Source organism: Ovis canadensis, chromosome 18 (assembly GCF_042477335.2).
Source record: "Ovis canadensis isolate MfBH-ARS-UI-01 breed Bighorn chromosome 18, ARS-UI_OviCan_v2, whole genome shotgun sequence".
In the NCBI taxonomy this organism is placed as follows: Eukaryota; Metazoa; Chordata; class Mammalia; order Artiodactyla; family Bovidae; genus Ovis; species Ovis canadensis.
Window position 1 is genome coordinate 47,667,477 of NC_091262.1, and position 24,064 is coordinate 47,691,540.

A 24,064-nucleotide genomic window follows, 5' to 3' on the forward strand; every position below is an offset into this window, starting at 1 on the left:
GCCTTTGTTGTGACAGTAAGGGATAAAAATGAATTTGGAATAGAAAGGGGTAGAAATTCCTTTCCCATTGAATTCTGCTCAAGATATTCCCAAATAAGTTGTGAACCTTGGTATAAAAGAGAAAAGAGACCTTAAAAAGAGTGAGTGAGCACAGGAGGAGAAAAAAAAGACTTTAACTTGCTCCCAGGGACTGGAGAAGATTTAAAAAGGAAGGTTGGAATCCATCCATGTTCCCTTAGTCCTCGTCTCCTTCATCTTCCTCCGCCTCATCTTTTTCACTTTCATCCTAATCTCCTTCATCAATATCTTCCAATCCTTCTTCCTCTTCGCTGTCACCATCATCTTCTTCTCCTTCCCCTCCCTCATCATCCATGGCAGGAAACAAGCACCAGTAACGGACTTGGCCAAATATCATCTTTGATGACCTCTCCTAGCTCATCTGCACCTGCATCAGAATGACCAATAAACCAGGTGAAGAAGCTCTCTGGTTCCTCATGCTGTCTCTTCCGGCTGGCTTTCTTCTGCATTTGACTTGATCACTTAGTGAAATCCTTTCTGGATTTCCATTTGACTTCAGTGGACTTTGAAGATAGATCGCCACTCTCATGTAGATGTAAGTGTTTGGAGACAACTTTATTTTCAAAGTAAGTGAAAATAATTTTCTATTTTCATCAAGATAAAAATCTATTCTGTAACCTGATTTAATATCTTCAAATTCCGTCACTTCAACGCTTGTCAAATAAGGCAGCGCCTCATCTTCCTTCCCAAGCAGTGCAGACGCTTGCGGATGGTTAACAAATGTTGTTACCCCCAAATTTGGGATTTTGGCAATCAATTCCAACTTCTTCTGAAAAAATTATTGGCGGAATTTGTTATATTTCTGTTCGACTTTCAAAATCTCCTCACTGGCTTGTTCACTAAGTCTGTCTATTTCATCTTGTACTCCATCAATATGTTCAGTTGCTTCTTGCCGTTCTTTCTCTTCCTTCAGCAAGTTCGGAGGAGACGTTTTGTCTGGCCTGGAGGCAGGAGTCAGTTTTGTTTTTTTTGGTTTCTTTATGTGGGATGGAAGCGGAGACTGGTGTTTGGGGGCCGTGCTGGAAAAAAAAAACAAACAAGAATCAATCCAGGGGAAGAGGCTCATAACATGCACTCTGAGAACTAAGGCTGCCCCAGCAGAGGTTTAAATACCTAAAAATCTCAGGAAGCTACTTTTCACAAGTCTAGAACAAACACATTTGAAAATGTAGCGTAAATAGGCAACTTCCTAGGGAAATATTATTTGCCAAAATTTACCCTAATAAACATTAAAAATTTAAATAAACTGAATAATTACTCTTCAAGAATTCATAGGGCCCAGAAGAATTCATAAGAGAACACATCAAATCTTCAAAGCTACTTAAGAAGTTCCAGAACATAGAAAGAGAAATTCCCACATTATTTTTGTTTTATTTCTTTAAATGTCCCCTCAACATTATTTTTAAATAGCCACATGCAATTTAAAGAAATCAAGAGGGAGAAGTAATCTTTGATATTTATTCAAATATTCACCATTTCTGATAGTCTTCACTATTTCCTGAAGATTCAACTTCCCATTTAGTTCCAGGCAAGAAAAGGAAAAATAAATAAAAAAGGGAGAAGTGGTGATACTTATAACCAGAAAGCAAAGCTTTTCCAGATATCTTTGGCAGAGTTTGCTTAAGTCTCAATGGCTGGAAAACTCTGCTGTCATTTTTAGCTGGCATATGGCTTTTCTAAACAAATTCAGAGTTCTGATGGTAAGGAAGACATGGAAAATGCTTGTTGGGTAGAAAGAAAGCAGTAACTCCCACAGCCCACCCTTCTGGCTATCTATCCTCCCATATACAGAACATCAGTTCAGTTCAGTCGCTCAGTCGTATCCGACTCTCCCTAATGAAGACAGTTCTGAGGTCTCATTCAGACACTGCATCCATCTCAAAAGCCAGAATCTCTAGTTCATTGGCAGTTTCTCCACTTAGCCCTGGTGTGAATCCTCATACCAAGTCCAGTAACCCATGAACTAAAAGCCAAGTTATCTTCCCCCAACATATCCATATATAATAATGGAGAAGGAATGGGAAGAATGGGGAACTTATCAAAGCTATTGAGACTATTAGATCTATGGCAAATACCAAATTCTGCTAGACAGGAAAAGCCTCGTTTGATAGTAATTTCCTTACTCAGACAACCTATTCCCTGGGAAGAACTTTATTGATTGTGCTTCGTAGTCCATGTTTCATCTTTTTAAAAAATAGACATCTTGTTTTTTAAGAAGTATTTATTCATTTGGCTGCAGTGGATCTTCGTGGCAGCACTCAAGACCTTTGGTCTCTGCTATGGCACGCAGGACCCCTAGTTGCAGCATGCAAACTCTTAGCTGCGGTATGTGGAATCTAGTTCCCTGACCACGGATTGAACCCCGGCCCCCTGCACTGGGAGTGCCGAGTCTTAGCCACTGGACCACCAGGGAAGTCCCTCCATCTTCTTTAGAATGACTTCTTATGCATCACCCTCTTGAGCCATATTTGAAGCAAATTTGGGGGAGGATGCCCTTTCTGTCGTGTGTGTTCGGGGACCTTGGGTTGAAAAATGATTAAGTTTTGCTGGTCAGATCCTTAAATTTTCATTTTTGGTGATATGATTCCCTCAAAAATGTTGTAGCCGTCCGGTCTATTTACCTCTTCTTTAATCCTTTGTGTGAGTAACCACAGCTGAAGCTCCTGTAAGGTCACAGTCCATGGACCTAAACATCTTCCTCCATTAGCTGTTGTCCTCTGTGTTCTGCTTCTTCTTCTGACCTTCAAATTAATGCTCATTGACTCGAGACAATTGGAAACAAAGGGCCCTAGCTGAAGAGAATACTTTGCAGACACCCCCCATCCCCTGCTTTTTCTGTTGAGTGGTGATTCTTTTTTTTTTTTAGTTAATTTTTATTGGAGTATAGTTGCTTTTTAATGTTGTGTTAGTTTCTGCTGTACAGCAAAGTGAATCAATTATACGTGTGCATATACCCCCTCTTTTTCAGATTTCCTTCCCATTTAGGTCACCGCAGATCACTGAGGAGAGTTCCCTGTGCTATAGAGTAGGTTCTCATTAGTCATATATTTTATACCTACTCCCACTCCAGTGTTCTTGCCTGGAGAGTCCCAGGGATGGGGGAGCCTGGTGGGCTGCTGTCTATGGGGTAGCACAGAGTTGGACACGACTGAAGTGACTTAGCAGCAGCAGCAGTGTGTATAAGTCAATCTCAGTCTCCAAATTTATCCCATCACCCTCTTCCCCCTTGATATCCATAAAGTTGTTCTTTACATTTATGCTTTGTAACTAAGTTCTTTTGTATCATTTTTCTAGCTTCAACGTATAAGTGATATTATACAATGTTTATTTTTCTCTTTCTGACTTCATTCTGTATGACAGTCACTAGATCTAGCCACCGCTCTGGAAATGGCACTATTTCGCTCCTTTTTAGTCCTGAGTAATATTCCATTGTATATATGTACCACATCTTCTTTAGCCATGCTTCTGTTGATGGACATTTAGATTTAAAAAAAAAATTTATTGGAGGATAGTTGCTTTACAATGTGTTAGTTTCTTCTGTAAAGTGAAACAGTTATACGTATATACATATGTATGGATTTTCTTCTCATTTAGGTCACCATAGAGCATTGAGTCGGAGAAGGCAGTGGCCCCCCACTCCAGTACTCTCGCCTGGAAAATCCCATGGACAGAGGAGCCTGGTGGGCTGCAGTCCATGGGGTCGCTAAGAGTTGGACACGACTGAGTGACTTTACTTTCACTTTTCACTTTCATGCATTGGAGGAGGCAATGGCAACCCACTCCAGTGCTCTTGCCTGGAGAATCCCAGGGATGGGGGAGCCTGGTGGGCTGCCAACTATGGGGTTGCACAGAGTTGGACACGACTGAAGCGACTTAGCAGCAGTAGCAATGCGAACCTACTGAAGAGCACAGGGAGCTCTACTCAGTTGAAAGTGAAAAGTGAAGGTGAAGTCGCTCAGTCGTGTCCAACTCTTCAGGACCCCATGGACTGCAGCCCACTGGAATGGGGTGCCATCACCTTCTCCAAAAAGATGCTCAACATTGCTAATTATTAGAGAAATGCAAATCAAAACTATAATGAAGTATCACCTCATACCAGTCAAAATGGCTGCATTAAAGTGTCTACAAATAAAAAATAAAGGAGAGAGTATGGAAGAAAAGTAACCTTCCTATTATATATAAATTTCTACACTGTTGGTAGGAATATAAATTGGTACAGTCACTATGAAGAACAGAATGGAGGGTCCTTATAAACGAAAAATAGAGTTGCCATATGATCCTGCACTCTCAATCCTGGGCAATATCCAGAGAAAACTCTAATTCAAAAAGATACATGTACCCCAAACTTCATTATACCACTACTTCAATAGCCAAGGCAGGGAAACAATGTAAGTGTCCATCAACAGATGAGTGGATAAATAAAATATATATTGGAATATTACTCAATCATAAAAAATAATGAAATAATGACATTTGCAGCAACACAGATGGACTTGCTGCTGCTGCTAAGTCGCTTCAGTCATGTCTGACTCTGTGCGACCCCATAGATGGCAGCCCACCAGGCTCCCCCATCCCTGGGATTCTCCAGGCAAGAACACTGGAGTGGGTTGCCATTTCCTTCTCCAATGCATGAAAGTGGAAAGTGAAAGTGAAGTCATTCAGTCGTGTCCGACTCTTAGCGACCCCATGGACTGCAGCCCACCAGGCTCCTCCGTCCATGGGATTTTCCAGGCAAGAGTAGGAATGGGGTGCCATTGCCTTCTCCCAAATGGACACAGATACTATCATATTAAGTAAAGTAAGTCAGATAGAGAAACAAAAATATCATGATATCACTTATATGTGGAATCTAAAATATGATACAAAAGAATTTATTTATAAAGCATAAATAGACTCACAAACATAAAAAAAAGCTTATTGTTAATTAAGGGAATAGTAGAGGTGGGCAGCAGAGATAAATTAGGATTTTGGAATTAACATATATGTACTATTATATATAAATTAGATAAACAACAAGAACCTACTTACAGCATTGTATCTTACATAAAGCTAGCAGAGGAAATAATGATGAGTAAAGAATGCTTCAATAATTACAGAAATAATAATACAATAATAATCATTTCATGGAAAATAGATGGGGAAACAATGGAAACAGTGAGACTTTAGTTTTTGGGGCTCCAAAATCACTGCAGATGGTGACTGAAGCCATGAAATTAAAAGATTCTTGCTCCTTGGAAGAAAAGCTATGACCAACCTAGACAGCATATTAAAAAGCAGAGATGTTATTTTGCCAACAAAGGTCTGTCTAGTCAAAGCTATGGTTTTTCCAATAATCAGGTATGGATGTGAGAGCTGGATTATAAAGAAAGCTGAGTGCTGAAGAATTGATGCTTTTGAATTGTGGTGTTGGGGAAGACTTGAGAGTCCCTTGGACTGCAAGGATGTCCAATAAGTCCATCCTAAAGGAAATCAGTCCTGAATATTCATTGGAAGGACTGATGCTGAAGCTGAAACTCCAATACTTTGGCCACCTGCTTCGAAGAACCAACTCATTGGAGAATACCCTGATGCTGGGAAAGATTGAAGTCAGGGGGAGAAGGGGACAAGAAAGGATGAGATGGTTGGATAGTATCACCAACTCAATGGACATGAGTTTGAGTAAGATCTGGGAGTTGGTGATGGACAGGGAAGCCTGGCGTGCTGCAGTCCATGGGGTTGCAAAGAGTCAGAAACAACTGAGTGAATGAACTGACTGAGGCAGTTCTCATGAAGATATGCTATGAGTATAACACACATCCCATCCCATTTACATAAAGTATTATTTAGATGCTAAGTGATAATATTGAAATATATTAGGCAAAATATAATTGAAAAATCGTTTTCATCTCTTTTGTTTTGCTTTTTACTTTTTTACTCTATCTAGTAGAATGCTTACAATTATATGGCTTGCATTATGTTTTGGTAGAACATTAAGAGTTCAGAATGTACTTTTCTGTGTGCTGAGACAAATAAATTGCCTGTACTTTGATATTTTATATTCTAAACAAAAGAAACAGACCAAAACAAAGAAAAATATATAAGCAAGATTTTTTTTAACTGTGAAGTTGTATGATTAGAGCAAAATTATGTGATGTGAAGGAAAGGAGATGGTGGTGGTTCTTGAGTAGAAAGATTAAGACAAGAAGACTTCATTGAGATGGTGCCTTTGAGTTGTGATAGGAATGGTGAAGATCCATCATGCTCTCCAGCACCGTCCCCTGAGAATATTGATGAAATCTATGAGTAAAAGAGACTTAAAGTTTGCATTTCTCTGCCAAATGGCCTTAGGGAATTCCCCATGACTTCTGAGGTCCGGTTGAAGAATAGTTAGCAGTGCCATGGGGCAAATTGCTCCCACTTCAGGGCCAGCATGAGGCAGGTTTTATATATGACACTCTTGGTATGGAATGTTGTTGGGCTTTCTGATGTTACTATTGCTGAATTAGACAGAAAGTTGTTCAAGATGACTCCTTCAATCCCTTGGTCACCTCAGGTCTCAAACACTCAATCTCTGCTAGATGAATTATCTAGGGACTGCTTCTCAAATAAAAAAGAGTCATATTTGAATAGGTTTTGTTGAAAAGTTGGGTGCCGCCCCTGACTTGCCTCTTTAGAGTGAGTGTCCTATTGGCTGCTATTATTTTCCTGAAGGCCCCACTTGGATCAATGACAGGGTAGCAACGCAATGCACCTAAGCCGTTTCTTCAAATCCATCAACATTTCAGGTCAGAGCATAACACACAAGTTATGCTGCCTGTAAAATTCAAAGAGGCTTCCTTGGCATTGGGATTGGGGGAGCACAAGGACTCTTAACCTTTACAAAGGATGTCCTTATAAGCCCTAGATCAGTGGTCCCCATCCCCTGGGGCCAGGTGCTGGTACCTGTCCAGGAATGAGGCTGCATAGCAGAAGGTGAGCAGTGGGCAAAGTGGGCAAGTGAGCAAAGCTTCATCTGTATTAACAGCCAGTCTCCATCATTAGTTATCTATTTTAAGCATGCGTGTGTTAGTCGCTCAGTTGTGTCTGACTCTTTGTGATCCCATGGACTGTAGCCTGCCAGGGGAGTAAGGGAGATAAATATTTTTAAACTATGACTAAAAAGAGGGTTCTATTAGTAAAGAAGAAGAGGATACTAGATACTGGACAGTAATTAGGTCTGCCAGACCAATATGAACTGTTTAACACAAGAAAAGGGATATCTTGACTCAAGGATCTGAAAAGTCCAGAGGCTGCGCTCGCTTGACTCAGTGGCTTAAGAAATCACAAGGAATCCAGTTGCTCTCTGCTCTCCACCCTGCCTTCCTCCATATCAAAATAACCTGAGGCTGACTCCCCTTGTGGTCCTCAGACAACTTGCAAGGTTACAAGCTTTTTCCTTCATGCCCAGTGGATAATACAGAGTATCAGGATCCCAGCATTTGCACCTGACATGCTCAGTCCATTGCTGAGCTCAGAGGATGGAACGCACTGATTGGTTTGGCCCAGGTGGTGAGCTTAAAGCTAGGTCTAGGATGGAACCATTCCAGGAGCTCCAAGGATCAGGTTCTCCATGGAAAGTATGGTCTATTGAAAAGGGGCCAGGGACCTCTGGAGAAGGAGCTGGGGAAATGGACAATATGAAGAGACCAACGAATGTCCTCAGAGTATCCAGACAAGAAGGAGTCAATCAGAAAGGGAATTAATCAGCACAGGAAAGACTGAAAAAAGGAGAGTCTCTAAAGGGACATGGTCAGTGTTCATCTGAGCACTGGCTGGGGACAGGGAGGTCTAGTCCGAAGTCATATCCTGTCCAGTTCCAATATCACATGCATTTTTACTATGAGGGTCTTGGAAGCACACTCCTGCTTTTCTTGGCACCCCCCCCCTCCCATTTTGGTTCTCTGCTTCCAGCTTATACAGCCTTCTGATTATACTTGATTTCCCAAGCCATTTTCTTATAGGGAGTGGAAGGCTTGGCAATTCTGGTTCATGGTGTGAGTTAGTACATCACCATTCTGATTTTCACATTAATTTGTGACTCACTGTGTCAGCCAAAGCTCTTTTCTGAGCCTGTGTGGCTGAGAACCAGACCCTGAAGTCCTGGTGTTTCTAGGATACCTGATGACTCATTGTGAGACTACTAGCAACCAGCCAGTGGCTTTTCCTTGAAGATCCCCACATTGTCATGTGTCCAACCCATTGTCTACTTCCTGGGTACAGATCTGAGGTTTTCTAGAGTTAAATGTCTTATGCTAGAATCCCACTGCATCATTCCTGATGTTGATAAGGCTGGGTTTGAGCTGATGCAAAGTTCTTTTTCATCTTTAGGACCTCTTTCTGTGAAGACTCATTACCTGCATGGATACCCTTTTAATTCTACAGTAGAAGAGTCTGAAGTACAAACTTGAATCTTACATGAACAGATATTTCACATGAAATTCAAATTGAAGATATACTCCTGGTCATAAATCATAGGTGAAGGTGAAGTCGCTCAGTTGTGTCCGACTCTTTGCGACCCCGTGGACTGTAACCTACTAGGCTTCTCCGTCCATGGGATTCTCCAGGCAAGAATACTGGAGTGGGTTGCCATTTCCTTCTCCAGGGGATCTTCCCGACCCAGGGATCGAACCCGAGTCTCCTGCACTGGAGGCGGACACTTTAACCTCTGAGCCACCAATCAAAATGAGATATTGCTACATACCCATTAGAAAGGCTAAAATGAGAAAGACTTGACCACACCCAGTGTTGGCAAGGATGTGAAGAAAGCAGGACACATACATTTCTGCTGGAAGTGTGAAGCCAAGTGGGCCTTGGGAAGCATTACTATGAACAAAGCTAGTGGAGATGATGGAATTCCAGCTGAGCAATTTAAAATCCTAAAAGATGGTGCTGTTAAAGTGCTGTCATTGCTGAGTCTCTCAGTTGTGTCCAATTCTGAGGCCCCATAGACTGTAGCCCACCAGGCTCCCCTGTCCATGGGATTTCCCAGTCAAGAATACTGAAGGGTGTTGCTGTTTCCTTCTTCAGGAGACATTCCTGACCCAGGAATCGAACCTTCATCTCCTGCAAGTTTCCTGTATTGCAGATGGATTCTTTAATGCTGAGCCACCAGGGATTCCCACTGCACTCAATATATCAGCAAATTTGGAAAACACAGCAGTGGCCACAGGACTGGAAGAGGTCAGTTTTCATTCCAATCCCCAAAAAGTTCAAGGTCAAAGAATTTTCAAACTACCGTACTACTGTGCTCATTTCTCATGCTAACAAGATAATACTCAAAATCCTTCCAGCTAGGCTTCAGCAGTATGTGAACTGAGAACTTCCAAATGTACAAGCTGGATTTGGAAAAGGCAGAGGAACCAGAGACAAATTGCCAGCATTTGCTGGATCATAGAAAAAGCAAGAGAATTCCAGAAAAACATCTACTTCTGCTTCATTGATTATGATAAAACCTTTAACTGTGTGTATCACAACAAACTGTGGAAAATTCTTAAACAGATAGGAATACCAGAGCACCTTACCTGTCTTCTGAGAAACCTGTATGCAGATCAAGAAGCAACAGTTAGAACTGGACATGGAACAATGGACTGGTTGAAAATTGGGAAAGGAGTATGTCAAGGCTGTATGTTGTCACCCTCCTTATTTAACTTCATGGCAAATAGAAGGGAAAAAAGTGGAAACTATGACAGATTTTATTTTCTTGGGCTCCAAAATCACTGTGGATGGTGGCTGCAGCCACAAAATTAAAAGACATTTGCTCCTGGGAAGAAAAGCTATGACAGACCCAGGCAATGTATTCAAAAGTAGAGACATCGCCTTGCCGATAAAGGTCCACATAGTCAAAGCTATGGTTTTTCTAGTAGTCATATACAGATGTTAGGGTTGGACCCTAAAAAAAGGGTAATCGAAAGTTGCTTAGTCATGTCCGACTCTTTGTGACTCCATGGATTATACAGTCCATGGACTTCTCCAGGCCAGAATACTGGAGTGCGTAGCCATCCCCTTCTCCAGGGTATCTTCCCAACTCAGTTATCAAACACAGGTCTCCCACATTGCAGGTAGACTCTTTACCAACTGAGCTATCAGGGAAGCCCAAAAAAGGGTAGGTGCCAAAAAACTGATGCTTTTGAATTGTGCTGATGGAGAAGACTCTTGAGAGTCCCTTGAACAGCAAGAAGGTCAAACCAGTCAATCCTAAAGGAAATCAACCCTGAACATTCATTGGAAGAACTAATCCTGAAGCTGAAGCTCCAATACTTTGGCTACCTGAGGCAAGAAGCTGACTCACTGGAAAAGACCCTGATGCTGGGAAAGACTGAGGGAGGGAAGAGAAAGGGCCAACAGAGGATGAGATGGCTGGATGACATCACCAACTCAATGGACATAAGTTTGAGCAAAATTCGGGAGATGGTGAAGGACAGAGAAGCCTGGTGTGCTGCAGCCCATGGGGTTGCAAAGAGTCAGACACGACATAGTGACTGAACAACAACAACTTGGGAAGTCTGTTAGGCAATATGTATTAAGTGGAACACACATTTATCCTATACTTTGACAATTCTACTCCTAACTATGTGTGGAACAGAAATGCATACATATGGTCACCAAAAGACATAGGTAAAAATACTCATTGCAGCACTATTCCTAATAGGTCTACCTGGGAAATAATACAAGTATGCATTGACGTAGGGACTTAACAATATCACTGATGGTAGAATTTATAAAGACATTGTGTTATATCCAAACCATTGTTGACTTAAAAAATATTCATAACCTAAAAGTTGAGAGCAATGTTTATCCTGTAGAAATTTTTAGGACTTCAAGCCCGGAAGACAGCATCTCAAGTGACCCTGAGTCAAGTGCTCCGAGCAGGTAGAGGGAGGACCCATGTTATAGAGAAGTTTTGCAACAAAGGGCAGGTAGTCTGAACATCAAAAGATTATTGTTAATTAAAGAAAACCAGATAACCCAAGTTTAGGGATTTAGTGCCTTTGGGGCATACCTGGTGCCTGGAGAATCCCATGGACAGAGGAGCCTGGTAGGCTGCAGTCCATGGGGTCACTAAGAGCTGGACACGACTGAGCGACTTCTCTTTCACTTTTCACTTTCATGCATTGGAGAAGGAAATGGCAACCCACTCTAGTGTTCTTGCCTGGCGAATCCCAGGGACGGGGGAGCCTGGTGGGCTGCCATCTATGGGGTCGCACAGAGTCGGACACGACTGAAGTGACTTAGCAGCAGCAGCAGCGGTGCCTCAGTGGTAAAGAATCTGCTTGCAATGCAGGAGATGAGGATTCGATCCCTGGGTTGGGAAGATCCCTTAGAGTAGGAAATGGCAACTCACTCCAGTATTCTTGCCTGGAAAATCCACAGAGAAGCCTGGTGGGCTTCAGTCTAGAGGGTCACAAAGAGTCGGACACAACTGAGCGATTGAGTGTGCACGTACACACACACACAAACACGCACATGGGAAGATGTAAGAGTTTGGGCTCACTGAGATTACCCCTCTCACATGCACCTCAGCCATCTGGGACCAGCGTCCTGTTTTCACATCCTGAGTGTCCTTTCCTCAGGGCTTATTGTAAGAAGTGGCTACAATCTGATGACTGCTGCTGCTGCTGCTGCTGCTGATGACTGCTAGACAGCAGGTATTCTCCTTCCTGAGTTCCCCCAGGGCTCACTGGCTCACGTTGGAGGGCTGCAATCACTGATGACTGTGACATCCCTGTTTACTGATATGGCAAGAAATATTCCATTTCTCATCACGTCATACTATAAAGCAAAGAAAATCAAGAAAGTCCCATTGCATTCACAACCAGGAAGACTTTCGTTGCTGCTGCTGCTGCTAAGTCACTTCAGTCGTGTCCGACTAAGAAGCCAGACACAAAAGATTATATATAGTATGATTCCATTTAGAAGAAGACCAAGAACAGGCAAAAGCTAATTTACGGTTAGATGTCAAGGTAATGGTTACCTTTGGAGGAGGAGGTGGGTAAAGACTGGGAAGGGGTTTGTGAGCTGCTTCTAAGTGCTGCTAACATGCTCCTTTTTGCTCTGGGTAGTGATTACACAAATGTGTACACTCTGTAAACAATTCATCTGGTTATACAATGATACTTTGTACACTTTCCTTGGCTGGACTCAGTGACATATCTATAGGTCGTCTGATGGACAGCTGGCCTCTGCTAAGGCAGTTTAGGAGAGTCAGCTCTGCTACGTGGCCTTGAGCAGGCTAGCCCAGGCCTGTTCGTCTGGAATGGCTGTGTGGCCAAAGGGCAGTGTTCAAGTCCACTTCAAGCCTCTGCTTTCACCATATCTGTGAACATTCCATTGTCCAAAGCAAGTCACATGGTGGAAACTGGAATCAAGGCGTAGGCAGGTCACTCCACTCACGGTGGGCAGGTCCTGCAAAGTCATATGGTAAACGGCCTGTTTCCAGGGAGGATGATGAATTGGGCCATCAACACAAGTCTACCAATTAGTAGGAGAAAGAAAACGAAGTTAATAACAATGCAGTTAAACATACAATAACTGAGAGAAATACAGGGTCCTTTAAGGACACAGAATGGGGCACAGTTTATATTTTTTCTGACATTAAAATTATTCACGGAAAAAGTTTATGCACGGACATTTTCCCTTCCAGACTATGAACTTTTCTATATGCTTCATTTTCACATCTTCCAGCTCCTGGCCTTGCTCCAGTGCCTTGCATAAAATGGCACTTCAGCATTTGCGAAATACGTGCTCAGTCATAAAGGTAGTAATTTCCTCTTTGTCCATTTTTATTTCAGGCTCTAGGAGAAGAATGAGACCTGCATATGTAGCAAGACACATTTTTACATTTTATAGCCGTTTTAGTGAACTCATAAACTCCATTCATAGAACAGGCTCCTGTCAAGCGAAGGGTTGGAGGAGTTCCAGCACAGAGATGGGTGGAATCATCCAAATTTTGATGCGTTCCCTTTTGTTTTGCTGGTGGTGGGGTATCTTTTATATATTTTTAGAACCTGCAGTAAAATACACGTGACATCACATTTACCATTTTACCCATTTCAGTGTACAGTTCAGTGGCATTAGGTACACTCAAACTATCATACAACCGCGACCACCATCTGTCTCTGGAACTTTTTTTTATCTTCCCAAGCTGAAATTCTGTACCTATTAAACAACAACCCTCCATTCTCCCTGCTCTCCAGCTCCTGGAAATCAGCACTTTCCTTTCTGCCTCTATGAACTGGACTACTCCAGCTGCTCCCATCAGTGGGCTCATATGGTCCTTTCATTGCTGGCTTATTTCACTTAGTATAACGTCCTCAAGGCTCATCCATGTTGTAGCATGTGTCGGAATTTCCTCTCTTTTTAAGGCTGAATGATATTCCGTTGTATGTATATACCAAATTTTGTTTACTCATTGATCTGTTGACGGACGCATGGGTTGCTTCTACCTTTTGGCTATTGTGAAGTAATGTACAAAGCAAATTCCACCCAAGTATGGAATTCTGGACAGAGGAGCCTGGCGGGCTACAGTCCATAGGGTCACAAAGAGTCAGACATGACTGAAGTGACTTAGCACATGGAATTCTGGGGTGGAAAGTGCCTCTTCACTCAATTTGAAAGTGAGTGGAATCAAAGCCACATTAGGGCAGCATAGCTAAAACTCATGGCCTAATTAACTTTTACCAGAGGTCACTTTAAAAACAGAGATTCTGATAATGATAAAAATAGGGATTCTGATAACAAAATGAGAATTACTTTTCTGAAGGTGATAAAATTGGCTGAGAATTTAATAATAGGATGAGACATTAAACCAAGCCTCATTATTAACCCCAGGAATGATATCCAGAGCGTGGCAGGCACCAAGATTTCAGAACTAATCTGGTGGGTGGAAGGTCACAGGTAGACTGACACAGGCCATTTCTAAGTTTGGCGCAAACACCCGCTTCCCTGCCTGGCTAACCTCTAATTAATTCTTTGACAGCCAGTCAAACACCTCGTCCTCAGAAAAGTTTTGCTTGACCTAGGCCCTCACCCTGAAGCCTGGGTCGGGCTTCTCACCCTGTTGCTCCTTCAGTTCAGTGACTGCTTGGCGCCCCTCCATGGAGGAATAAGGACTGGCTGGCCTCTACCCCAGCTGCTCAAGACTCAGTCAACACTCATAGGATGGATGTGTTGACTTAAGAAATATATATATCCACAAACTAAAAGTTGACAGCTATGTTTAATTTGGTGGAAATTTTTAGGATTTCAAGCCCTGGAGACAGCATTTCAGGGGACCCTGAGACAACTGTTCTGAGGAAGGAGAGGACCCAGAGTATAGAGAAGTTTGGAGACAAATGGCAGGCAGTCTGAACATCAGAAGCTTATTGTTAATTAAAGAAAACCAGATAACCCAAGTTAAGAAATTTAGCGCCTTTCTATATATGGGAAGATGCAAGAGTTTGGGCTCACGGAAATCTTTCCTTTCATGTGTATCTGAGCTATTCTGGGCCAGCACTCCATGTTTTTCACATCCTGAATTCCCTTGGGACTCACCATAGGGAGTGGCTGCCATCTGACAGCTGCCGGGATCTCAGGTATTCTCCTTCCAGAGTGCCCTTAGGGCTCAGGAGCTCACATGGGAGGGTTGAAGTTACTGACAACTGTGACAATGTTGCATACTGATATGTCAGGAAATACTCCATTTCTTAGATGAGTGACTCCTCCATTGAAACTGCCACAAGTTCCCAAGCCAGGCGGTCAGTGGAGCCAGGCCATGGGCACTGGGTGAAGGAGTGGAAGCTGCAGGGACAGCCGGCCTTGCTGGGAGCACCCTTTCCTGTCATGCTGCCATGCCCCAGCTGTTCCTGCACCAAAGCAGGCCAAGTGGGAAGGGCCTCGGGAAAGCAGAGAAAAGCTCAGTATCCAAAGTACCAAAGAAGCCGTGTGAACATCAGAAGAGGGAAGACTGACCTGAAGGCTGGGCTGCCCTGAGGCCTGCAGGGCATGCTGCAGGGCTTGGCTGAAGAGATCGTTGGTGATGGGCATCCCTGACTGGACGCTGGAGGACATTGGGGAGGTCCCTGAGGAGTGGCCCTAGAGACAGACCAAGGTCAGCGCCACCCTCAGAGCCAGCCCAGTCTCCCAGCACACACCCACCGCTGTCCCATCACCCTGCCTCACCACTGCCTCCCAGCAGGGGCCAGCATGAGACAGCCACGCAGAGCTGCCTGAAAGCCCTCTATGTGTGCAGGAAGGGTTCTGTACTCTTTTGCTCCAGGGAGATGGAATGGGAGCCCTGACTGAGCCTAGGACCCACACTGGGACAGGAGAGATGGCCTTGCCGGCTGGAGTGACTATCAGTAGGAATACTTAAGCCTGTGATGTACGCCTGGCCACTTTCAGGAGTAAGTAAGGGACCATTATGCAACACGAGGTTCTTCCAACTGCTGAGAAGAGTCAGTCAGGCCTGGGATGAGCCCCAGACTTCTAAGCCTAAAAGCAGGTGAGGGGAGGTCGCCTGAGCTGCAGTGGGAAATCCACTGGGGCTCCAGGTAGAGCTCAGATCAAAGCAGATGGAGCACAAGGGTCAGCAAAGGTAAACCCACTCTACCACTGGGCCCTTCTCCCTGGGGGCCCGGCCTGGACCTTCCCACCCCCTCTCTCCATACCTGGGGGCTCGGCCTGGACCTTCCCACCCCCTCTCTCCATGTGAGAGCTGCTCTCCGGAGTGCTGGCCAGGGCCAGGGCAGTGGCCAGCTCGCTCTGGGTGATGGGCCGGGGCCCGGCAGCTCCACTGTACCCCAGGGAAGCTGGGCGGGAGCTGGGGGTGCTGCTTGAGGGCGTGGGCCTGGCACTCTGGACAAGGGAGGTGCCCAGATCAGGGCGGCAGCCCTGAGTGGCTCTCAGAAGAGCCCCCCCCCGCTCCGGGAACAGTTCTTGGGGAGACTCCGCAGGCTGCCAGGCCACAGCGATGGTGCGGCACACCTGGGCCCCCACAGGGCCTCTGGCCACCCCCGCTGGGCGTGCCAGGTCCCGGGGAGGGCGCCTCCCCAGCACCATCTCCCCCAAATGGCAGGCAGCCCGGTCACTTACCGGGTGAAAGTCGTCCTCATCATCAGAGAGCCCTTCAAACAGGAAGCCGCCTGGAGGAGGGAGGACAGATTTCAGGAGGAGGAACAGGAAGGCACAGGCGCTGCTCCAGCGTCTCAGCACTACTTACTCCAAATTCATGTTCTCATCTCTCCCCTGGAAAATTACAGGACAGATGCTCTCCCTGACTCAAACCCAGAGTTCCCAAGGAACACCCTCTGCCAGCACTATACATAGCTGCGAGTAGAGCAAAGCCCTGGGCCACTGCCCGTTCCCCAGGGGCCCGCGTCCCGCAGGCCAGGGGCTCACCTGGCATGTCCCAGTAGGCGTTGGAGGGCTTGCCCCGGGAAGAGGAATTGCAGTCCCCACCCCCCTCCCCCGCCACACTCTGACTAGGGCTGCTGGCAGTCTTGGAGCCTTACAGATCTTTCTGGCATGGCAGCGTGCACACTCACTCACCCAACCCACACACTCCCTGTAGGGACAGCCGTGGACCCACAGAGCCATGTACATGCACTTCCCGCGGTGCCACACTCCTCAGGCATCCAGGCAGCATCTTATCCTGCTCCCCACTTCCTGTGCCGGCTCCCTACGGTTTCAGACAGTAGAGCTGTGAAGTCTGCTCCTTGGGAGGCCTTTGGAGGTGCTGGCCGTCCAGAGCAGCATGCCAGGATGGAGGGGAGCAAGGCTTCGAGTGATGGGCATCAGAGTGGAGGTCATGCTACCCACTGCCAGGGCGGGACGTTGGCATGCAGACAGACTGAGTAGGACAGGCAGATCCCAGCACGAGGAGGCAGAATCAAATGCCTGACCCCACCCGGCCCCTCACAGCCTTCTGGCTGGCCTCCAGCCTACAGGAGTAAGCAGTGCCAGGAGTCACGGGGGACTTGCCACTTGCTAGCTGGAAAATGCCGGTGGGCAGGGACAAGACAAACGATGCTCTTCTGCTAGTGGCCTCAGGTCCCTTCACTTCTCTAGGCCTCGGGTCCGGTCCCCCCAATCCATGAAGTGATCAATGTAGATAGAAGTCAGTGAGGATCTCTGGAAGGACACAGACAAGTCTAACAGCAGCCTAGCTCGCTAATGGCCAGCTAAGTATTTGGACCTGAGGGCTGTGTTTCTCAGAGGATGGGCTGGCCTGAGTGGGCATGGTTCCCTGTGAGCCTATACGTAGCAGCAAGGCGATCTCCCCTCAGAGAGGAGTGGTGGGGAGGGTGAAGGTAGGTAGAGGGTGGATGATCTGTGGGAAGCACTCAAAGCCCCACCATTGCTTTGCTTTGAGAACACTAGGAATCTTCAACTTGGGCTATTTCTCCCCCTTTTTCATTTTTCCTCCCATCCCGAGGCAGCAGTCTTCTGGGCTGCCCTGCCGCACACAAACACCCTCCTCCCCATATGGTCTATGCGCAGAGAATTTAAACTCATTTCTATGTGAATGGGAGGGGATATAATTAAGAAGACTCTTTTTATTATCATGTTGAGGTAGTTTCCTTTTATTGCTTTTTGCTGAACGTTTTTATCTTGAAAGGGTGTCGAATTTTGTCAATGTTTTTTCTACATTGAGATGTGCATGTGGTTTTTTCCCCTTCATTTTGTTGATGTGGTATATTACATTGATCACTTTTTGTGTGTTGAACCATCTTTGCAATCCAGGAATAAATCTCACTTGGTCACGGTGTGTCATGGTACATCTTTTTGATATGCTACTGAATTCTGTTAGTATTTTGTGATTTTTGCATCAAGGTTTATAAGGGATATTCAGTTCAGTTCAGTTCAGTTCATTTCGGTCACTCAGTCATGTCTGACTCTTTGCGACCCAGTGAACCTCAGCATGCCAGGCCTCCCTGTCCATCACCAACTCCCAGAGTTTACCCAAACTCATGTCCACTGAGTTGGTGATGCCATCCAGCCATCTCATCCTCTGTCGTCCCCTTCTCCTCCTGCCCTCAATCTTTCCCAGCATCAGGGTCTTTTCAAATAAGTCAGCCCTATGCATCAGGTGGTCAAAATATTGGGGTTTCAGCTTCAACATCAGTCCTTCCAATGAACACCTAGGACTGAACTCCCTTGGGACGGACTGGTTGGATCTCCTTGCAGTCCAAGGGACTCTCAAGAGTCTTCTCCAACACCACAGTTCAAAAGCATCAATTCTTTGGCGCTCAGCTTTCTTTATAGTCCAACTCTCACATCCCTACATGACCACTGGAAAAACCATAGCCTTGACAAATGGACCTTTATCAGACTGTGGGTTTCTTGTAGTGTTTTTGTCTGGCTTTGATGTCAGGGTAATGTCCTTGTAAAATGAGTTGGAAAGTGCTCCGTCTTCTTTAGGCTTTTGGAAAAGTTTGAGAAGAATTAGCCTTATTTATTTAAATGTTCAGTAGAGTTTACCAGTGAAGTCATCGAGTCCAGGACTTTTCTTTGTTGGCAGTTTTTTGTTTTTATTGTCTTTTTTTTTTCAAAAGCTTCTCAGCACCATGTGGTTAATAAAGTTTTGATTACTGATTCAATCTCCTTACTAGTTATAGATCTATTCAGATACTCTATTCATGGTTTAATCTTCCTAGGTTTTGTGTTTTTAGCAGTTTGTGCATTTTATTTAGCTGATCCAATTTGTTAGCATAGAACTGTCATAGCACTCTCCTATAGTCCTTTTTATTTCCATAGAATCGGGTACTGTTTCCATTTTCATTTCTGATTTTAGTAATTTGAATCTTCCCTCTTTTCTTCTTAGTCTAGTTAAAGGTCTGTCAATTTTGTCGATCTTTTCAAAGAACCAACTTTTGGTTTCATTGATTTTTTTCTATTGTTTTTCTCTTCTCGATTTCACTTATCTCTGCTCTAATGTTTACCATTTCCTTCCTCCTACTAGCTTTGGGTTTAGTTTTTTCTTTTAGCTTAAGTTCCTTAAGTTGTAAAGTAGGTTGTTGATTTGAGATCTTTTTTTGTTTTCTTTTCTTCAGTTCTATTGAGGTGTAATTGACATAGAGCACAGCAGATTTACTGTCTTAACAACTTTCATATATCACATACAGCAATGTTGACTGTATTTATCATGCTGTACATCACATCCCTAATATTTATTTATCTTATAACTGGAAATTTGTACCTTCTGACTCCCTGTATCTAATTCTCCCTCTCACTTCCCCCTGCTTCTGGTAATCATAAATATGATCTCTTTTTCCATGAACTTGTTGTTTTTGAAGTATAAACAACCTACAACACTATGTTAGTTCCTGTTACACAACATAGTGATTTGATATTTCTATACATCTCAAAATGTTCATCACAGTAAGTCTAGTTACAATAGGTCACTATACAAAGATATTGTATAATTACTGATTGTATTCCCCACACTGCACATTTCATGTTCAAGACTTATTTATTTTGGAACTGGAAGTTTGTACCTCTTAATCTCCTTCATCTATTTCTTTTCTCCTCCTACTTCTCTGCCCTGTGGGAACCACCTGTTTAATCTCTGTATCTGTTTTGTTTTGTTCTATCTGTATCGCATTTGTTTTGTTGTTTAGGCTCTACATACACGAGAAATCATACCATATTATCTTTCTCTGACTTATTGTGCTTAGCATAATACCCTCTAGGTCCAGTCATGTTGTCACGAGTGGCTGAACAATATTTCATTCTGTGTGTGTGTGTGTGTGTGTGTGTGTGGTTGTACACATCTTCTTTATCCATTCATCTATTGATGGGAATTTATCTGGTATCCATATCTTGGCCATTGTAAGTAATGCTGCAATGAACTTACAGGTGTATATATCTATTCTAACTAGAGTTTTGTTTTCTTCAGATAAATACACAGGAATAGAATTGCTGGATCATTTGGTAGTTCTATTTTTCATCTTTTTTGAGGAATCTCCATACTGTTTTCCATAGTGGCTGCACCAATTGACATTCCCAACAGTGTGCAAGATTCCCTTTTCTCTCCATCCTCATTGACAATTGTTGTCATTTTGGATACTAATAGCCATTCTGACAGGCAGAAGGAAATAGCTCATTGTAGTTTTGACTTACATTGCCCTGATTAGTGATGTTGAGCATCTCTCGTTGCCTGTTGGCCTTCTGTATGTTCTTGCTTTTTAACGTGAGTATTTATAGTTATAAATTCCCATCGGCACCACTTTCACTGTGTCCCAGAAGTTTTGGTGTGTTGCTTTCATTTTCAACCATTTCTAAATATTTTCTAATTTCCTCTCTGACTTCTTCTTTGATCCATTGGTTATTTAAAAGTGTGTTGTTTAGTATACACAGTTTTGTATACTTTCCAGTTTTCTTTATGTTAGTGATTTCTGATTTTATCTTGTGGCGAGAGAAGATGCTTTGTATGATGTGTCTCAAAATCTTTTGAGACTTAACTTGTGGCCTAATACAGATTTTGGGCTCCAAAGTCACTGCAGATGGTGACTGCAGCCATGAAATTAAAAGACACCTGCTTCTTGGAAGAAAAGTTATGGCCAATCTAGACAGCATATTAAAAAGCAGAGATGTGACTTTGCCGACAAAGGTCCGTATAGTCAAACTATGGTTTTTCCAGTAGTCATGTATGGATGTGAGAGTTGGACCATAAAGAAAGCTGAGTGACAAAGAATTGGTGCTTTTCGACTGTGGTGTTGGAGAAGACTCTTGAGAGTCCCTTGGACTGCAAGGAGATCCAACCAGTCCATCCTAAAGGAAATCAGTCTTGAATATTCATTGGAAGGACTGATGCTGAAGCTGAAACTCCAATACTTTGGCCACCTAATGCAAATAACTGACTCATTTGAAAGACCCTGATGCTGGGAAAGATTGAAGGCAGGAGGAGAAGGGGATGACAGAGGATGAGATGGTTGGATGGCATTATCAACTCAATGGACATGAGTTTGAGTAAGCTCTGGGAGTTGGTGATGGACAGGGAAGCTTGGCATGCTGCAGTCCATGGGGTTGCAAAGAGTCGGACATGACTGAGCGGCTGAACTGAACTGATATAGAAAATGGAACAGAAAATGTTCTATGTGCACTTGAGAAAAATGTATTTGCTGTTATTGGGTGGAGTGTTCTGTGTGTCTGTTAGATATAACTGGTTTATTGTGTTGTTTAAATTCTCTATTTCCTTACTTATCTTCTGTCTGGTTGTTTCATATGTATATATGTATATATATATATATATATATATAACAACTATTTCTGCTTTATTGACTATGCCAAAGCCTTTGACTGTGTGGATCACAATAAAGTGTGGAAAATTCTGAAACAGATGAGCATACCAGACCACCTGACCTGCCTCTTGAGAGACCTGTATACAGGTCAGGAAGCAACAGTTAGAACTGGACATGGAACAAGAGACTGGTTCCAAATAGGAAAAGGAGTACGTCAAGGCTGTATATTGTCACCCTGCTTATTTAACTTCTATGCAGAGTACATCATGTGAAACGCTGGGCTGGATGAAGCACAAGCTGGAATCAAGATAGCTGGGAGAAATAACAATAACCTCAGATATGCAGATGACACCACCCTTATGGCAGAAAGTGAAAAAGAACTAAAGAGCCTCTTGATGAAAGTGAAAGAGGAGAGTGAAAAAGTTGACTTAAAACTCAACATTCAGAAAACGAAGATCATGGCATCTGGTCCCATCACTTCATGGCAAATAGATGGAGAAACAGCGAAAACAGTGACTGACTTTATTTTTGTAGGCTCCAAAATCACTGCAGATGGTGATTGTAGCAATGAAATGAAAAGACACTTGCTCCTTGGAAGGAAAGTTATGACCAACGTAGACAGCATATTAAAAAGCAGAGATATTACTTTACCAACAAAGGTCTGTCTAGTCAAGGCTATGGTTTTTCCAGTGGTCATGTATAGATGTGAGAGTTGGACTATAAAGAAAGCTGAGCGCTGAAGAATTGATGCTTTTGAACTGTGGTGTTGGAGACTCTTGAGAGTCCCTTGGACTGCAAGGAGATCCAACCAGTCCATCCTAAGGGAGATCAGTCCTGGGTGTTCATTGGAAGGACTGATGTTGAAGCTGAAACTCCAATACTTTGGCCACCTCATGTGAAGAGCTGACTCATTGGAAAAGACCCTGATGCTGGGAAAGACTGAGGGCAGGAGGAGAAGGGGACGATAGAGGATGAGGTGGTTGGATGGCATCACCGACTCGATGGACATGGGTTTGGGTGGTCTCTGGGAGTTGGTGATGGACAGGGAGGCCTGGTGTGCTACAGTTCATGGGGTTGCAAAGAGTCGGACATGACTGAGAGACTGAATTGAACTGAACTGAACTGATCTGATATATTTGAAACTACAAATTAAAAGAGCATAACACATGTACTTCCCTGGTGGTTCAGTGGTTAAGAATCACCTGCCAGTGCAGGAGACACAGGTTCGATCCCTGGTCCAGGAATATTCCACTTGCTGTGGAGCAACTAAGCCCATGTGCCACAACTACTGAAGCCTGCATACCCTGCAACCTGTGCTCTGCAACAAGAGAAACACAATAAGAAGCCCGCATAACACAGCTAAAGAGTAGCCCCCACTTGATGCAACTAGAGAAAGCCTCTGTGCAGCAATGAAGACTCAGTGCAGCCAAAAGTAAATAAATTGATTAATTAAAGAAAAAGGAGAATACCACATGTTTGAGACTATTGTCCTTAAAACAAGCAACACCAAGATGTAGTCTGGTAAATTTACTGGTTAAAAAAGAGAGAAAAAAATAGGTAACTAGGCAAAAAAAAAAAAAAAAAGATGGCTGGGTATAAGCAGTCCTCCTGCATCACAGGCCCCCAGCCAGGCCATCCCTGGGGCTCAGATCCTGTGGGAACCAATCAGACCTGACCCCTCTGGTGGCCCCCACCCTCCCAGCACAATACCAGCAACAGACTGTCTGGGACAAGTGTGACCTTCTGTGGTGGAGGTTTTCCTAAAGTGGGGCTGCCTGCTGGAGCATCATTCTTCCTCATCAGCGCTGGGTGCTGTCATGCATGTCCTCACCGTCCCTGCATCCTCACTGCCCGTGAAAGAGGGCTGCTCAGGGGAGGGGGGAGTGGTCACTAGAATGGGGAGCAGTGGCATTATCTGTGAAGGGAGCAACAAGGGATGGGCCCACAGTCCGGTCTGGACAAGGACAGCCTTCCAAGCTGACCCACTGACCTGACAGGCCTTGAATGCTAACCTCAAGGAGCCCTTTGAGAGCAAGCATGGGGCAGGCTCCGAGAATGGCTGGAATGCGGTATCCAGCAGGGAGTGCCTGCAGCAGGCAGCCAGGGAGGCCCAGGCACGGGGCAGGAGCAAGGCCACCGTCCGTCCGACTGGAGGCCCAACCACAGCTGTCAGGAGCCTCCTCCCATAGTCGGGCCCCACCCTGGATCACCAGACCCACCTCACACCCTCGCCAGAGGAAGAAGAGGGAAGGCCCACGCAGGGCCCAGGAATTAGCCCTCAGGCTCGCCATCCTGTGGAAGCCCACAGGTCAAGGAGAAGGGAAGGGAACAGTGGCTGAGCTGAGGGGCCCGGAGGCCAGAGAGATGGTGCCACTGGCCCAGGACACAGAACTAGGGAGACAGAGCAGGGCCAGGCAGCGGCTCAGGTTTCTGGAGCTCATCGCTCTGCTCCAGCCCAGGACCACAGCCTGGACTTCCGTGAGAGCGTCCTGATCTTCCAAAGCTGGCCATCCCCTTCTCTCGGCCACCCTGGGTCATCTCCTGCTCTCTACCCTACATTCCCTTGCTGGCCAAGGGAAAAGTCACTGGCCTGGTAACTAGAGAGATCACCCATCCACCATCCTTCCAGGTAGGACTCTGACCTCCAGGGGCTTTTAGCAATCAAGCCTTAAACTCGAAGGAATGACTGTGGGACTTTGCGTGTCAGATCAGCGGAAGGAAACCTTTTCAGTGGAAGAGGTGAGGGGCAA

The 24,064-nt window shown here is 44.6% G+C and overlaps 1 pseudogene; it reads right to left on the reverse strand.

Moving 5' to 3' along the window:
* Positions 1 to 235: 235 nt before the first annotated feature.
* LOC138423393 (protein SET-like) lies at positions 236 to 15,141 on the reverse strand (annotated as a pseudogene).
* Positions 15,142 to 24,064: the final 8,923 nt, after the last annotated feature.